Source organism: Perognathus longimembris, chromosome 4 (genome assembly GCF_023159225.1).
Source record: "Perognathus longimembris pacificus isolate PPM17 chromosome 4, ASM2315922v1, whole genome shotgun sequence".
NCBI classification, from domain to species: Eukaryota; Metazoa; Chordata; class Mammalia; order Rodentia; family Heteromyidae; genus Perognathus; species Perognathus longimembris.
This window is the reverse complement of record NC_063164.1, coordinates 26,292,646-26,311,978: the sequence shown is the minus strand read 5'-3', so window position 1 is coordinate 26,311,978 and position 19,333 is coordinate 26,292,646. Positions and strand designations below refer to the sequence as shown.

The window sequence follows — 19,333 nt, the reverse complement described above, 5'->3', positions numbered from 1 at the left end:
TGTAAGATTACAAGTTCAGAGCTTAGAAATATGGATCAAATAGTACAGTGCCTGCTAGCAAGCATGAGACTATGATTTCAAACCACAGTGCTGAAAAAAATAAAAGGTTTCAGATTCAATCACATATTTGCACAGCATTATGGTGGCATTGGTGGTATAATTACATGCTTTTCCATTTAACAATTTTCTTCCTGTTCTTTCTACCCGCTTTTAAATTTAGAGAGACTCTTACTCATTAATAGTCATTGATACAGAGTAAGAAAAACTCAAAATATCTCTTTTTTCATCGCTACACAAATGTTATATTGTGATATATCAATCTCTGGTGAACTTTCAGTTTCTCCAGTTGACACTGATGGGATTCATGGAGCCCAGCTGTCCGTACCACTTTAGAGATGGCTACCATGCATTTAGGGAAAAGCTTCTCATCAGAAAATAACTGTCTCTTCCAAATGAAAACTGTGTCAGATTCTCCATTCTTTAAAACCCTTGTCTCTTATATGAAGAGAGTATAGGAGAAAAAAATTTTCTTTCTGCATACACTGTTAGGTTTGTAGCTATGGCCCTCAGCAGCAAGTGGAACATTAATAAAAGAAAATAATGCAAATACATTTTATATATTTGACATGGTGTAGTAACCTGCATAAGCATATGAAGATCCAAAGAAAGCTATTGGACTAAGAAAGGGGTAATTGTGGGAATATACGATTGGACAAGGAATATGATCTAATACTAATAAATAGGGATTGGAGGGTCATTTTAACAAGGCCTCTTTGTGTACACTTTTCTGTGTGTCCTCTGTCTTTAGAGGTAAAATAGTTCCTTTCTTAGATTTAGAGGGAGGGTTCCACTAAAGACATGCTTCACAGTAGAAAGGCCTTGGGAAACTGAGAGTATTTTCCCAAATGTTGTCATGCCATATTTTAGGGATATTGTGTCCTGAATTACATCAAGAGCTCCCCTCTAGAGAGAAATGAGGTAAGAATATACTACATTGCACCCACAATCATCTTTGGAAAGGATTCTGGATACTAATCTGGATTCATCTTTCCAAGTATGCTCCAAGTAGTCTCCAATAGAACTTATCTGTACTAATAACTGCTGACTATACATGGCATTGTACATGGATTGAATGGATTCTATAAGTCTACACATATCTAATCAATATATTTAAATTTGTTGAATTAGTAATCATTTATCAGAGTTGATGAATACTTATATTTTAAATTATTAAAATTTGAACATTTTCAATCTTTGCCTCCTGACTGCTAGGATTATAAGCTGGGCCACTAATGCCATACCATACCTCTCTTCCTTCATTCCTTTCCTCCTTCCCTCCTCTCTTTCTCTATCTTTCTTTACCTTGCTCTGTTTCTTAAACCAAGCAGTATATAGATAACAAAAGAGCTACTGTGAAATTTTACTTAATGTTATCTTTAAGTATACAGTTATAGCATGTATGTACCATTGAAAATGAAATTTGAAAGATTAAAATTTGAGCCTTTTATTATATATTAGGGAGCAGAAAGGTGATAGGTTTTCAGAAATTGATGAGAAAAGCCATATGTCCCTGTATCATGATATGTGTGGCTTCCAAAGCTAAGAAATTTTAAAGAAATATTAAAATTATACAACAAGAATAGCCTCTACCATTTCTAAAGATCAGACATGTCTATGGAGAACATTATCATTGGTTGAGACTAAGGAACTTTAGATATTGCTGCTTAAACTGTGTATATATTCTGACATTTGGGGGAGAATGATGTCATTTCTGGTGAGTGAGTTTGATTCATGATGTTCACTTAAATGCTAATTAAATTTTGATACTGGGATTGTGAAGGCTTCCAAATCTCATAGTATTTGAGTTATCCTGGGATTTCTGAGGAGTGATTGGGAATAGAAAAGGGCTTCCCTCTAAAGGCCAGGCAGTGATGGAGACATAAGATAAATTCCCAGCAGAAACAATTCTAGAAAGAAAAGCCCTTGAGCATAAGCCACAGCAAAGCCTGACACTGTCTTGCTTTAAGGAATTTCCTGATGACCTTAGGGAGGATATTAATGGAACTCTTTAGGCTTAACCTAGTTAGGGACTGTTATGTAGACATTGTGGTTGCTACTTTAAAGTCAGGAATGTTAAGTAGATTAGAATGAAGAACTGTGCTGTGCAGCAAAAAGTTAACATTGTACTGTTAATAACATTCAACTGAATTATTAATTTCTACCAGTATTGCTTTTAAAATAATCAGGATTAAATGTAGAAATAAGGATTGTTTTCCTTCCTTGCTTTCTATCCAAAGAATAATTTATCATAATTAAAATATGCTTATAAAATGGAAAATAGACATACAGCTATGAAAACTTGTTGTCTTAGTGATTTGGTTGTATTATCTTTCTAGAGCTGTCTTAATAACTTATGCCAACTGGGATGAAAAAATTAAAAGGAAATTGTTTCCTATAAATAACTGAGTTGCTGCCCTTCTTAGAACCTCTCCTAGAGGTCAGTGCTAGGATGAGTAGCAAGAATGGTTAAAATGAAAAGGGATTGGTTTGCTTGCTCTGCCTTCTGGTGAAAGAGACATTTAAAACAGCACAGAGGCAACATGGCCTGGACTTGAAGCAGAGAGGCTGGCAGATGGCACTCAGGATGGAGAAACTGCTGGCAGATGGCATGGATTATTTGAGCAACAAAGACACTTTGGCTACCAATGCTAAGAGTTGGAAAGAAAGAAGACGACAACTTCTCTAGCGTTGCCAGCTTGTATACAGAAAAACGTTTTGGCAGAATGGAGACCGATAAAAAGAAAAGATACTCAATTGTTAACTGCAAAAAAAGGGGAGTTGTTATTAAGTTTCCTAGCACGCTCCCTCCGGTGCGATTTGAACTTAGTTCCACCTGGAGAAAACCTTGAAAGATTTCAGCCAACTCTGCCATGTGAATACTTGTATACGTTCTCTGCTTTTATTATGAAAAAGGATACGTCTTCGTTAATGTGTAAAACTTGTACTCAATGTTTCTGTTTGTTAATGTTTAATTTTTTTTATTGCTGACTCTGTTTCCCTTGTGCCCCATGGTGAAAATGTAGCTTTCTGTTGACATTAAGTGTGATTCTAGTTTGTCAAGGCATAGTGCCCTCGGCTGTTTTGGCTAAAAATCATGTGTGGCAAAATAAGATTTGATTAACATTACACTGATGGCTTATCAGAAATGGTTGTACATAATTGTGTCACTGAATTATTTTGTAGGCTGTATTCATTACCACATGCATCCTATTTGCTTTCTGGAGCCTCAGAGCCATCTGTACCAAGCGATGTTTCAGTTCCTAATGATTTCATTGACAAAAGTTACAATTTTTTACTCACCTTTTTCATCTATTGCCTCTGCCTCATCTGTCTCATGTTATGTATTATGTTTCTGAATTTAATTCATTTAGATAACTTTTGCCTAATAATGCAACTCTTACCCACAAAGATCACTTTAAATTGGAATCTCTAAGTTGGATGTTATTAAAAAGTTAATATATCAAAAACAGTTCCAAGAAAAGTAGGGATGCTTAAAATAGAATTAAAAGTAGAAATGCATTACTAGAAATAAAAAAACAACTATTCCATACATATTTCTAATTACGTGTCCCAGCTCATTGAAGTTGAAATTTTTAGTATCAGGAAAAGGTTAAGATTTGGATATAATTGATAATGTTATTGAACTGACATGGAAAGACATAAATAAGATATATTAAAAATGATGTTAATATGTCTCTTGATCTCTTTCCTTCCATAGATTTTTTGTTTTGTTTTCCTCAATCTATGAAAGACTAGAGCATCTAATTGGAATTAGAGGGCTAAAGAGATAAAAAGATAACTAGATAACCTGAGATAAGAGGAAACCCAATAAAAAGCACTTGGTGAAAAAAAATGGGATGATGACTGCATCACTTTTTTTTAAAGCACTTATTTCTATACAGTATAATTAACATATTTACAAGAAATTTCTCAGTCAAAAGTTTGGCATTTTAAAGAAAGCGTTGGTTTTCTAAAATAATCTCATATTTGGAAACTTTCATTATATGCTTATATTAGGTAGAGAGGATCTAAGTCACACAGGATATGATAATGAATTTTGTAAGCTGGAAATGATGTTTGTAGTCACTGAGGAGAGGAATATGCCTATATAGTCTATGAATTCTGTCCACTCCCAGGTAGGCTGTTTGGTTGGAAATGGAGGTGGCATTGTATTGGGAACCCCAAGGTCCCACAAAGCAAGCAGTTCTCCTATGAAGCAGGTCACCCTGTTTGTTGCACTGGGCCTTTATTTTCTCAAAAATTATCTGTGAAGATTTTATTGACAGCCTAGGGTACAGTTTATAAGAAAAAGGAGAAAGTGGTATTGACATTAATCAGCATACCTGAGGAGGTGTTTGATTATCAATTGTGTGTGTGTGTGTGTGCACGCACGCGCGTGCAAGCCAGTCCTGGGGCTAGAACTCATAGTCTGGTCATGGTCCCTGAGCTTGATTGCTCAGTGCTCATGCTCGAACACTTGGGACACAGCTCTACTTCCGGTCTCTTTTCCTCTTTTAATTGGAGTCTCTGGGAATTTCAGTCTAGACTGGCATTGAACGATCATCTTCAGATCTTCAACTTCCTTATAGCTCATGTTGACACCTGGTAGCATTTTTCATTTTATCCCCATTGAGCACACAGTGTCTTTCAGTGTCAAATGTCTTTTCCTGTGAAAAAAGAAAGTTGTTTCATCCAGATGAAATCTCTAGCTTGCATTCTATATCAAAGGTTGCCTTATAAAAACTTAAACTAACGATTCTAGTCCTTTTGTTCCCAAGAACTTTTCCTTAGGATATTTGTACCTGCTCTTGTCCCCAGAGCCCAACTCCTTCAGCATCCCTGTTCTGTGTATTATTTACTTGCTCCGCCTCTGCAATTATGTCAAGCAAAATCTAGAATCCCAGTGTTCTATCTCCATCACTCAAAGTTCCATCCTTCTACCATCTGTTCTCTCTGGTGAAGAAGTAGACCTCCACCATAGGGCTTGATGCAGCCTTTTGTTTCAAGGCAAACCAAAGAACTTGTGAAAAAACAACAACAACAACAACAACAAAATACCTCTGAGAGTAGACATTATGAATTGCATTATGAATCAAAATTTTCAATTTGATTTTACAAATTATTAAGATCATCATTAGCTTTTGTATTTAGTATATGTACCATGTGAATTAAACTTATCTCTCCCAGCTAAGAGCTCTAGCTGTTCATTAGCACTAAATAGTGTTGCTCTGGGAATATATATACTGGGTTCCTGGTAATTGATTTGTAAATAAACTTTGGTAAGACAGCCCATTTGTAGTTTGAAAATGGCCTTTAGGCCATTCATCTAGAAAAACATACTTTGATGAGTACAGATGTTGACATACATGTAATTTGTAGTGTCATAATGACAAATTTTCTGCACGTGGTCAAAGAGAATACTAAATCAGCTGTTGTCACTTCCCACATGCACCAATGGTCCCACAAACAAAACCTTTTCAGAACATACATACTAAAAAGAGCAGAGTACAGGTTGAATGGTGAGCCAATTGAATTTGAATGAGGGCTTCATTATTTTAAAACTTTGTCATTGTCTAATGCTTATAGTTCCAAAGAAATTCCAAATAGGTTATTTTTATTTAAGCTTTGTTGTGTGTTTAATTTTCCATGGTTCCACCCCTTTCATCTTCATGGCCCTTGAATGGGCAAATTTTATTAAATATATTCTTATTTCCTTTAAGTTGTTGAACAAAGGAGTTGCCAGTCAACAGAGCAGTTTATGAATACAGTGCCACTTGGTCAATGGTACCCTATTTATCATTCTCACTCACCCCTCCCAACCCACCCTTTTCCTTGCTCTTCTTAATTTTTACATTATGTATTGAAGGGTTTGGGGCCATTTAACAGAGAAATTTGGGTGTACTATGCATCCTAATCTGTTATCTCTTCAACATCTTCATCCCCGTCCCCCATTCCACCTATCCCTTCCCTTGGTTTTGTCAGTTCTGTGGCATATGCAATGCATTCTTACCTGCATTGACTGGGGTAATTTTTTGACAGCAAATAGACTATCTCCTGAAGTCACCTTTTGACTGAATTTGCATTATATACTCCAGATTGCCACTTGGCTTCCATTTTAGCCCAGACACAACCACTCCCCACCACATGCATATGTGAAAGTCAGAGAAAACTTTATGACGTAACTCATTATTTCATTTCCATTACAAAAGCCTGTAGTGACAATTCAGTGACAGGATAAGTGATAAACTTGATTCATTATGATCTACAGCTCCATTTTGACTCAGCATACGTCAAATCCATTGACTCTCTTTAACCTTGAAGACTCCAGCTTCTTTCTCACCACAGAAGTTGTGCGCAGGCTATTCCTTCTTTCTGTGTGGTTCTTTACCAAGAATCTTTTTTTTTTTTTGAAAGCAGAACTTTCCTAGAATTAAATCATCAGCCCAAGTCTTTGAGAGGCACACCTCGCCCATCTTATGGAATATAGTTCTAGTATTAGTCTCATGCTTTCCTCCAGTATTTAGCCATGTTTTATCTTTTTTAGCATTCTTTAATATCTGAACTACTTTTTAAAAAATTAAGTGCTTTTAATTTATTCTCTGTGACAGGGGATATCAGTTTTTTCCCCCCACTGTATTTCTACCACTCAGACGAGTGTCCACCATGTAACAGATGCACAGATATCTGTGCGCATATATATATGTATATATATATACACATATATAGTTCTTTGGATATATAGTTCTTTGGATATATAGTTCTTTGGATACTGAATACTGATTATTTAAGCCAAGATTTTTCTATGTGTTCATTATTAATATTTGGGGCTAGAGTATTCATTGTGGGAGAGGAGTTATCCTTGTATATTATGTACTGTTGTGTAGATTCTTGACCTCTGCCAAGTAAAGGACAATAACATGCTTCCCAAATCGCAGTTTTAAAATATAACCAGGCACTGTCCCTGGATGAGAAATACCAACACAGAAGAAGAGTGAATCTCATTAATAGTATGTCAGAATGGTGAGAATAAAAAATAAATAAATTGATTTTATTTCTCATGTTTGTGAGTTGTGTGGCTCTATTTTTTGTGATGAATTTTGAACTACCCTTTGAGGAATTGAAGAAGCTATTGCTTCAAGGACAAATTCTGCTTATGGGTAGAACTAGCCTCCAGTCTATTTCCTGTTTACTACTATCAAGTTTCTTCAGTGAGGGCATACATTGAATCATTGTGATGTTCAGTATAGTAGTTCTTTGAGCAATTATTTTGTAATATTGGTTTTTGTCTGGTTGATTTTTTTTTTCCTTTGTGCTGGTACTAGAGCTTGAACTTAGCACCTCACACTCTTGCTCATTGAGCATTTGGCTCAAGCCACACCTCCACTTCTGATTTTTGGCTAGTAAATTGGTAATAAGAAACTGATAGACTTTCCTGCCTGGGCTGGCTTTGAACCTCAATCCTTATATCTCAGCCTCCTGAATATCTAGAAATAGAGTGCCTGGCTTGACGCATTGATTCACACTAAATGACTGACCATCACCCAAATCCAGTTGAAGAAGAATGAATTCCAAGATATGACTAGTGAAGTGCTGTCTTCCATGGAGTTCTAAAATCAATTTCTGCCATTTATTGACTATATAAATATGGATTCTGATTCTCTTATTCTCTATGAGATTATTGTGAGTTATGAGTTATTGTGACAGTTAAATGAAACAATATAGGTGAAAACATGAAGAGCTGAGTTCAGAGTTCCAACTCTGAATTCTTCCTTAAGTTTCCAGTCATGTATGTATACATGCATAGATTTCATTTGTTTTATGCACATATTGGTAATCAGTAAGTAATATATCCATTCAAATCATTTATTAACTATCTACTTATTAGGGGCCCATATTTTTCTAGATGTTGAAATTAGAATATTAACATCAGTCATTAGCAGCAATGATTTTAGAGTATGTTCTCATTCATGGCATATTCATTTGAATTATTTTATCATTAAGACAAACATTCTTGCCCTAGTCAAAGCACTATTGCTCTACAGATGATGATACAGTGTTTATTTTTTCTAAAACACAAAGGCAAAGTATTAAAAGCCTCAATCTTTGTGAAATAATTTATTTTTTATTTTTGCCCCTGACGAGTCAATTAAAACAATCTTTCAATGTGATTCTCTCTTTTGTCTTATTGTACCATAAATACTCCCTACATTCAAAGGTCTATGTTCGTGGTACCATGCCTTACTGTATGGCTTAAAGTGTGTGTGTGTGTGTGTGTGTGTGTGTGTGTGTGTGTGTGTGTGTGTGTTTATGAGAATATCTAGACTGGACTGAATTCCCTCTCAGGGAGATGCGTGAAAATAACTTTTTTGCAAAACATGACTGCGTCATCCCTGAGCACCATTACAACATGCTTAATGGGCTGTAATAGTATTTTTATTATCTTATAACTTCGGCTCCCTTAACGTGTTTGGAGGTCTTTAAAATGCACCTCTGAGCATTGTTTCTTGTGCTTTGTGTCCCTTGAATAAATAATATACCCCTCTTGACTTTTTAATTTTGAAATTTGATAACAGTAATGAAAGAGAAATCCCTGACCATTTTATAAGTTTTGCCACTCCATTTCACACTGTCTTTTCCTTTCCAGACATGTGTTTAGCAGACATTTGTCTGGTTTTAATGGATATTTATTATTTCATTGTTTAAAAATTAATCCTGCAATGGTCCTGACCTGATAATCCTTAATTGTCCCTTGACTCTTTCTATGAGCCATACTGGAAGTGACACCCAAATCTTGAGTCATCAACAGCATAGGAGAGGAAAAAACATCCTGGGCCAAGAAGACATCTTTGAAGACTAAATGGACCTGTGGGATAGACCATACCCTGGAAGAAACATCCCAGTTGCCCTCTGCTTGAAGCCTTGAACATTGTAAATAATATCTACATCTTCTGTTGTGGTTGATCGACTTATGTGATGATTTCATAAAAATGTCTACCTAGGTGAATCATTAGCCTTTGTCTGTGATCTTGAACAAACTAAACTCTACAAATAGATAGAGATTGGGCTTATTTGCTAGTTGAGGAAAATTTAGCCTTATTATATTACATTATATATTTGCTTATGTATATATACATATGCATGTCACATACCATTTTTAATTGGGAATTTATGGTGAGAGCTGAGCAAGGTCGTGTATGCCTATGGTCCTATTGTTTGGAAGACAGGAGTTGGAGGCTAGCTTAGATATACTGGGCAACTGTCTCATCTCAACAAACAAACAAGAACTTGGGGTAAACCTGAGATATCACTGAGTGCCTTAAAGCATTTCATAACAGTTCTTCTAGGTTAATATTAGTGCTATTATTTTTGTTGTTATATTAAAAAGGGGGGAGTGGGGGCTTATAAGGATGAAATAATTTACACAAAAAGTGTTTGTAAATATTGGAGCTTTGGTAGAAGGATGTAATACATAATATATAAAGTTTAAGGATTACCTATAGCCATGCCCTAATCATAGATTTTCAACATTGGCCAAACATTAGAAATCATCCAGTTTTGTGCCTCTACTTCAGGGTCAAATGAGATCACTGAATCCCTGAAAATGTGAGTTTTTCTTTGAATTACTCTGGTCAAGCTCTGCTTATTTTAACAATTTCCTAGGAGAAACTTACATTAATTTCAAATTATTATGATGATCATAAATACTTTGCATGTAGCAAGGCCATGATTGAAGTGCATTTAAGTTGGTAGTTTAAAATTTTCTGTCTCGATTTGGGTTAGGTTGGTAGCAGGAGCAAAGAATTCTAGTAGAGCTGTTAGACTGGGCACAATTTCTCTTGGTCCTGCATTTATCTATGGAGGAGAGCCCTTGCAATGCTAATTAAGCAGAAAGTTTTTTGTTTTTTTACCTTGCTGGTTGGCAGTATTTAAAGGCTATCAACAGAGACTCGGGTGCTATCTATTTATGAAATGTGTAATCCACCACTAGAAATTTAAAAGAAGCTTTTGCTCTATCTGCCCACTGAATATATACTGGGCAGGCTGCTTGATATGATGTCTTGCTGCTGCCATTTATCTCTTTACCAAAGGTGATTTCTAAAAGCAAGGAGATATTGCATGATATAACTTGTATGGCTTCTTTAAACCCACTAGAAACGAGTCATTTGGTCTCATTGGTTCATTTCACTGTTTTTCAAATACATGTGTACAGAATCCATCTAGGACATACATTTAAAAGATTCTTATTCTGAAATTTTGAGGCAGGGCTGGATGCTGGTGGTTTACACCTGTGATCTTAGTCTGGGAGGTTGAGATCCAGAGGATCATGGTTTGAACCTAGCTCTGGTAGAAAAGTCTAAGAGACTCCATCCCTGAAGTAATCATCAAAAACAAAGGCATAGCTTAAGTGATAGAGCACTAGCCCAGTGCGGTGCCCTGAGTTCAAACCCAAGTATAACCAAAACAGAAAAGGGAATGGAAAAAATTTAAGCCCAGAGGGTTTGAAGACTTTTGTACAAGTAATAAATTTTTCAAGTTACAGATTTACAAGTAGGATTTTTTTGTGATTCTGGATTTTCTATGAGAAAAGATTTCTCTTAAAAAAATCTTCATGTAAAAAAGAATAGTTTAGCAAGAAGACCATTGGCAATTTCTAATTTTTGCTCAATATAAAATTAAATCCTTTGGGCTGACTTTATTTGTCTTTATGGAGACTATATTTAGAAATACCTAGAAACATAGCAAAACAATCTTCCAGTGGCTCCTTTGATGCAGTCTGAGGTTTTCTTTTTAATGTAGACACTTTGTTTTTGTTGGCTGTGATTCTTTTCATCCAGTCTCATAACACTTGGATGAACATAGAGACGATTAACATATTTCTTCTCTGGGATCAAAGAGTCTGAATAGTGAGAGAAAATAAACCTTTTTGGGGCATTCAGTCTTATCTTTACCTTCAACTCCTTTGTAGTCCCTTCTGTGCTCCTTGGAGTTTTAGAATTAAGTTTTAAAGATACATGTGTGGTATTTTAGGTGTTTAGTTCACAACCAAGTGGCAGGGTACTGTTGTCTCACTCATAGCTATGGGGGGAAAGTTTCCATTCTATTTGTCATGGTCAGCATAATGTGTGCTGAGCCACAGCAACTAGTATAGGAGTAGGAGGCACACGCCTAGCTTTCATCTCTCCCTGCCATTTTCCCACCTCCCTGCACATCCAATGGTGTAGGCTTTTATTTCTTGTGGTTAGTTTCCTCTCATTTCTCTCCTTATATTTGATCTCTTTCCTTCCTGCTGTCTTTTCCAACATCCCCAAAATGAGCACTTTGGCTGGGGTGGCAGAGAAAACCTTCTTAGATTGTGAAACAAATATCTTAAGTATGCTGTCAGGCTCCAAGCCAAAGTGCTAAGCATGACAATTCATTGGATAACTACCAAAATACCTCTTACTGTAACTGTAACTCAGAACATCGCTAACTAAAGTGGAAAAAAAATGCTGCTACTCAAGTAATGTGAATGTTTGTTAGCATTTTTAGTATTTGTGTCACACGAAGTTTCAGAACTGTAAGGAAGGGAAGGGAGTAACACTCAATGATTCTCTACTGCTAGACGTTTCATCTTCTCTGTGGCCATGTGTGCAGTTCATAGATAAGAACAGTGGAGTTCTTGGTACAGGACAGAGCTGCTTGGGTTGGTTAGAGTTCTTTGATCACTTTGCTGAATAAAAATGGAAGATGTCAATGGAGTGCCAGGGACTCATACTTGTAATCCTAGCTACTCAGGAGGTTGAGATCTAAGGATTAAGTTTTGAAGCCAGCCTAGGCAGAATGTCTGTTAGACCCTTATCTTCATTTTAAAAGAAGACTGGACATGGAGCTGTGTTTCAAGAGATAGAGCACCATTCTTGAGCAAAATAGCTAAAGGGTGGTGCCTAGTCCAGTCCCTGTGTTCACATCCCAGTATTGGCACATCCATATGAGTACACACACACACACACACACACACACACACAGTAGGATGGGGGATGATGTTAAAAATACATTGCAATAGCAACAAATGATTAAACATACTACTCTCGTGCTGTTGAAAGGTTACTTTCGGAAGTTTTGTTGACTTTCCATTGTATAAAGATAATACAAAAATGAGTTTGTTTCTATAGTAAAGAAAAAAGTATGCATAATGTCTCCTTTGAGTTTTTTGGATATTTTATTTGGAATCTAACCAGTCAACTTGGCTTAAATACCCATTCTTTTTTTTTTTTTTTTTTTGGGGCCTGGGGCTTGGTCTCAGGGTCTGAGCACTGTCCCTGGCTTCTTTTCCATTCATTCTTGTTTCAGGGCTTTGTGTGCTTGTTTTGGGCACTACAGCAATAAATGGTATTTAGAGATGCATGGGATTTCCTTTCCATTGTAAAAATATTTTAAACTACCTGAAACCCCTTCTAAACATTAAAATACAAGATTTTTACTGTTTGATAATTTTGTAGTATTGAACGCAAATCCCTGATCCTTGAATTTTGATTTGGGATTTTAATTGGCTTTGAAAAATTCTGTTTTAGGAAGATGCTTTTCCTGGTTACCTTAATTCGGGTCATCTTCCTAGTTGCAATTTCATCAATCATTCAATATTTTATTGCTTATTTTAGCCTTTTCCTCTTCAAGTGAGATTTGTAGATTTTTTATGAGTTATAATTATGTTTTAGAATAGCCCCTCCTTTGAGGGCTTGGTGTAATTTTGCATTTGGTTTATTTGAGGCTATTCCCTGCTCAAAACAGACTGTGTTTTTTGAATAAAAACTACCAAGCAAATCATATTTCTACACCATAGCCTGACTTTTGCATCATTCTCCATTTCAGTCATGGCTTTTGTTTTGTTTTCCTGAGCTCCAGGCAGAAATCAGGATTCCTAAAACAATGTGTGAGTCAAAAGAACACCTTCAGGCTGGGAGGGGGGTGGGGGGAGGAATCCACTCAGTTTGTATCCCTGCTCCCATTATTAGTTCTACTTTTAAAAATGATATGCCAAAGAAATAAATAATAATGTCATGAATGATTTCTTTATTTAGAAAATCAACTGTCAATTAAGCAATGAATATTCTTTTTAATCAGTGTTAATTGACAAATTTCCTGCACTTACAAACTCAGCGCTTGAAAGATGTTTCCTTTTTTTGACTCATCTTGATTTCCCTTTTATGTTTCAGTAGTCCTTTTTGGTATAATTCTATACTCCCTGAATTCCTTAGTCTGGAGCTAGATGGAGCTGTGAGATCTTCTGTAAGTAAATACAAGGCCAGTGACTCTTCTTAGGTCTAATGTGACAGTAGGTAGACTAAAGCACACCGTTAAAGTCTTGTGGGTTTGTATTTCGAAGATGGTGCAAAAAGAAAACCTGGACTTTTAAAGGAGTTATTATAGTGGAGAGATAATTACCACATGTTCTGATGATCATTTGTCTCTAAGCAGTTCAAACAATAAATAAAAATTCCCGATACCCTAACAGAGGTAAACAATGCAATACCTGTACCCTACCATTGTTAATTCAAAACCAGTTTACATGTTTTGCTATTACAATGCAGTTATTTTCTTTTCCAAAGAATATAGTTATCTTAGAAATATACAAAATAAAGAAAATGAGAAGAAAAATATGGCAACTGTTTCAGTAATCATCTGCCAACCAATACACATACATGAAGAATAGTTATATTGATATATATATGATATATATGCACAATTTGTGTGTGCATAGTGACATGAGAATGTGGAAAAGATGTTACAAAGGACTGCAAGTTTTCCTATAAAGTTTGGTTTTGAATTTAGGGGTAAATGTCTTTCAGAGTTTCTCTATAGATGGTTTTTTCTTGCATTTACTCAGGCCTTCAAAATGGTTTGGGAGGAAATGCTGATAGGATTTTTGGTATGTTTGTTTTGGTTTTTTTTGCTCAGCTCTTCATTGAAGCGGCTGTGTGTTTTTCTCCACTTGTTATTTCATGTGTTTAAGTCTTGTGGAATATGCCCAGACTGCTGTCTCCCTGCTTGATTTCTGTTAGGACAGAAGTTGTTAAAGGTCAGCTGCTTACTTTGAAGAACTAATTGCAATAAATTCTTCTCTATGATTCTGTAATTGGATTAGCTTTAGCTGTGTGTTATTCTGATATTTGGATAATTATGTGGGTGGTTTTCTTTTGCCTAATTTAGCAAATACTACTGAAATCAAATATGTATTTGAACTCTATGCTCTCTTTATCTTGCTTTTAAAGTTACTTGTAGACAATAGCCTGAATGATTTTTACTACGGATTGTATCTCCTTAAAATTAGTCTCCCTCTATCATTCTCTTTGGGCCTCTTATATCTAAGGGGTGTTAACTATCTCAAACAGTGTCTAAAGAGAAATAAAGAGGTGATTTTTGGTTTGATTTTAATAAATACTTTATCCTGAGAACATTTGTCCTGTCAGTCATATAAATAAAAACATAGATTAAGATGATGATTATAGATTTGTTGTTTTTAATTAGTACGTGCTATGTAAATAGAAATCTTGCATTTGAAAAGATATGCATAAGAGGTTATATCCTTTAGAGGCAGAATCATATTCAAGACCAACTTGTTCTTCCTTTTGTAGACAACCTGAATAGGCTTCATCATTCACCTCCTTCTCTAAAAAAAGACTTGAAGGTTATTCAACTGCAATAATATGCAGGCACAAGCTATTAGGCTTATTTTAGCAGACAAGGAAACTACAGCTCAGAAGGCACAAGTCACTGACCTGAAATCATTCAGCTAGTAGAGAATTTGCTTAGGTGTTCTGATTCTCTAGTCACTATGTTCCACTCCTTGCTTGCTGGCCCAGTGAAGCATCCCACCCCCTGCATGCAGGACTTTTATCAGCACCTGTTTTGTACCAGATGCAACCTAAGTTGCTGAAGATTTATCCATGAAATGATGAGGTCCATGCCTTCAGGGGGAAAAATACAGTAAGAACAAAATTGAAAAAGGCAACATATATACATATATGAGTACATATCATAAATATGAATAAAATAAAGCAATATATATGAATTATATATTGTACATATTTACATGTGTATTAATATAATATTGCAAGTGTTTATATGTTAAGGTGGTAGTACTGTCATCCCATTACTTGGGAAGTAGACACAGGAAGATTTTGAGTTCAAGATCAGCCTGAACTTCAAAGTAAGAGCCTGTCTCACAAACCAAAACAACCCCAAAAACCCAAGCATAAATGAATTGCAAAAAGAAAAAAAAAACTCAGCATGTAGTATTCGTAGCTTGGAGAAAATAATAGCCCTTGCAATCGAACCATCTCTTTTAGACAACCTTGTATTAAGGCAGCATATCTAATTGATATTATGACAATGCAAATGAGTTAGAGAAAAGATGCTTAGTAAATTCTGTTTTAACTTGCAAACGATTTGGGGGAAAATCAATAAACTTGGATTAACAACCTTAAAAGAATCCTAAAATGCTAGAAAAGAGACAACCCCAAGATTTGGGTTTCCTAGTTCTTAATGTATACTCAGTATAGATGGACATTTATTTGGGTAAAGTTTGTTGTTGTTGTTGCTGTTGTTCTATTGAAATTTAGTCAACTATAGAGGTAATAGATCTGGGGAAGGGAGAGGGAATACCAAAACTGAGAGACAAAGAACAAAAAGACAAACCATTCAAAAAAGCAACACTTAGAAACCATTTGGTGTAAACCAGTTGCACAACTTTTGGGGGGAGAGGGAAAGGGGTGAGGCGAGGGGAGGGGGAATGAGGGAGGAGGTAACAAGTAGAACAAGAAATGTCCTCACTGCCTTTCATATGAATCTGTAACCCCTCTGTATCACACTTTGACAATAAAAAAGTGATATATGTATACATACATACAAAAACAACAACACCAAAAAAAAATAGTCAAATCAATTTTTAAGTAAATTTTAGACTCAATTTTTAAGTGAACTTGGTGAACATATGACTCTTTTTTTTTTTTTTTTGCCAGTCCTGGGCCTTGGACTCAGGGCCTGAGCACTGTCCTTGGCTTCTTTTTGCTCAAGGCTAGCACTCTGCCACTTGAGCCACGGTGCCCCTTCTGGCCGTTTTCTATATATGTGGTGCTGGGGAATCTAACCCAGGGCTTCATGTATATGAGGCAAGCACTCTTGCCACTAGGCCATATTCCCAGCCCATGACTCAATTTTTAAGGGAACAGTGTTTTATGAAGTAGAATCTTTATGTAACTATGAGCTTAATAAAAACATAGAACTTTCAGTGTAGATGTAGAACATTCTAGTGCCTTACCATCTGCTTCTTTTAGCCATTTCTCCTTGCCTCCAGAGTAAATGATCTGATTGCTTTCATAATAAACTTAGTTCTAGAACTGTGTGTATGTAGGATGGTAGTTTGTGAGTGGGGGGCTTGGCTTCAATCATCCAACATTTTTTGTGAAATTCAACAATTATTTTGTGTTTCAGTGGTGTTTTAGTTCTTTTATTGCTAAATAATATTATACTATACAAAAATATTCCATTATAAAGGCACAGTTTGCTCTTTCTCTGCCTTACTTATTCTACTGCTCAGGAAATAATGTCTTATCATATTTAATTTACATATTTTCATGGTTTTTAAAGCTTAATATTCATTTATGTTATTCTGTTCAGCTGTAACTTGCATAACTATAAAGTTCATCTACTGAAAATGTACATTATTTAGATGCCACAGTATATTGGTAGAGTTATGAAACTGTCACTCTAATGTTGGAATAGTTTTATCAGCTAAACAGAAACCTTGTACCCATTAGCAGTCATTTCTCATTCCCAACCAATATATCTTTAAATGTTTAAGCATGTTACATATTTTTATCAGCGTCCTAGTAAATGGAGTAAATAGCTCTGTTGATTGTATACCTGTCCCATGGGCATAAAGAAGGCACACTGCTGTCTCATCTCCCCAAATTCCCTTGTGGGACCTCTTATGGAAATCTTCAGGTGGAGTCATTAATGCAGTGCACTCAACTTTGGATATGCATTCAAATCGCCTAGCAATCAGAATCTGTTGCATAGCAGATCTGATTAGCAAGGTCTCAGTGGACCTGTGACTTCATTTATAACCAGCTCCTGCACAAAGTCCAAGTCTTTCAACAGCATGGAAAGAGATTTTGGTGGTCAGTGTTCTAAAAGAGCGACAGTCAGCCAGGGGTGTTGGTAGCCCGTGCCTATAATCCTAGCTATTCACTAGGTTGAGATCTGAGGATCACAATTCAGTCAGGCTGGGCAGGAAAGTGGAGGTGTGGCTCAAATGGTAGAGCTCTAGCCTGGAACAAAAGAAAAAGTCAGGGATAGTGTCCAGGCCCTGAGTTCAAGCCACAAGACCAGCATGCACACGCATGCACACACAAACACAGCATGTACATGCATAACTAAATAAAAAAGAGACAGTACAATTGCCTATTTTCATGTTGTATGTTACAAAAAATATCTAGTGATTTATTTTGAGTGCAATTCTTGATTCATTTTAAAATTATTCTTTTCCTGTTGCTAAGGATCAAATTAAGGAGTTCACGCTGCTAGTCAAGTGCTCTACCACTAAGTTATATATCCAATTTCCCATTTGAATTTTTGAAAAGCTGACCACATTTCTTTGTAGGTACATAAATAGACAATATATTTAAAGAATTCCAAAGGAATCCATGAAAAGTAAGTCCTACAAAATGAATGCATGCTGGTTGGTAGCTCTTTAAGGACCTCTAAGGAATGAACAAGAAAGAGCTGGACAGTTGAGGTCAGTCAACTAGTCCCCACTGAGATTCTCACACTCCTGTTTGGTTTTTCATAGGTTGTAAAGGATATTTTGTAGACCAATTTTTTCTGCTGTTTCTCATAATAAAATTGGAGCTGTATTTGTATAAGCAATCTGATCATGGAATTGAGTTGAACTGTTTTGATTTTATGGCAAAAACTTCAAAGTGACTGACCTTAGGCTGCCCCTTCAAAAGTTATCCAAAGCCATAGAATCACATATGCCTAAGACTTAGGATAGAAGGGAGATGACGTGTCTTGGCTTTTAGTCCTTAAGACAAGTTGGAGCTCTGCCTCTACTTAAAGAATTGTTTCTTCTTGTTATTTTGGAGCCTGATTTGAGGACTTGGTAGCTTCCAGATATTCAAAGTCTCACATCTAGTTTTTACTAAATTCTAATGTGTATTTAGATTTGTATTACCAGAAGGGATTTCTGCCTCACTTTGTCTTCACTGAAATATTCTTAATTTGAGGACATGAATGTGAAAATCAAAGCTCTCCAGTACAGAAATATTGTATAGTGAGTTGATTTAGTATGAGGAATATTATTCTTACGGTCACTCTACCAAATACTGTCAACAAAGATGCCAGTGTTTTTTAAAGGCTCAATATACAGTGACTTTCCGAATTGAATCAGAAAAGCACTAGTAATTCTTCAACTATTACAGAGGAAGCAAATTAAAATTTACGTAGTGATGTAATAACTGCATTATGTTTGTAGACAAGAGGGCTCTGTGTGTTTACCAAATTCTAGTTGAATACTGCTTGTCCATTTCTGGACACTAGTGAGGGGTCCTACACTACTCTTCTGTTCATTTCAAGGAGAACTACTGTGTCTACAGCAATTTAACTCTGGTGTGTGAGAGTGTGTTGTGTGCGCGTATGTTCACAGAACTAACTTCCTTAGAGTGTACATATTAAATGAGATTCAATTTCCTGCCAAAATTTATGGACAGGTTGTAAATGAAAAAGGTGCCTCTGCTCTTCATTATCACTGTGTATTATAGTTTTTTAAATAAAAATGTTATTTACTTGCACCTACTGTCAGATAGTAAACTACAGAGGCATCCATCAAGGGTTCTGTTGGCATCGTAAAGAAAAAAGTCATGTAACAGCACAACTGGCTTTGGTGTTACAGTGCAGAGTTAGTGTTGCAAGGTGACTTTGATATGGTAGAAAAGCTAATTATGTCCCATCAAAGGGCTAAAGAAATTGCTTTTTTTAATGAAAAGTATTTTATAGGAGGTGACAATGATCTGAGGCAAAGCAGTAAAACTAGGTGTATAATTATATAAATTCTTTAAATTCTTATTAGACTTAGCTAATTGACACGTTACTGTCTAATATTATAGAAAACGTTAACCATAAAATCCAGAGCAAAGGTTTGGCACTGTAGAGATACAGTCTAACCTTAAATTGAGTCTCTCTCTCACCCTTTCCTTCCCCCTCTCCCTCTCCCTCTTCCTCCTCCTCCTCCCTC

General features: G+C 35.9%; 1 protein-coding gene and 1 long non-coding RNA gene across 4 annotated transcripts in view; one reads left to right on the top strand and one right to left on the bottom strand.

Annotated features, from left to right (window-relative positions):
• Positions 1 to 19,333, top strand: part of Pard3b (par-3 family cell polarity regulator beta) — a 993,253-nt gene that overhangs the window by 274,306 nt on the left and 699,614 nt on the right. The gene's annotated exons all lie outside the window — the stretch shown is intronic.
• Positions 137 to 19,300, bottom strand: LOC125350370. The gene is made up of 3 exons (XR_007210726.1): positions 19,287 to 19,300; positions 11,010 to 11,015; positions 137 to 1,327 (listed from the first exon to the last, which is right to left on the bottom strand). It is a non-coding gene; the product is annotated as an uncharacterized LOC125350370 (long non-coding RNA).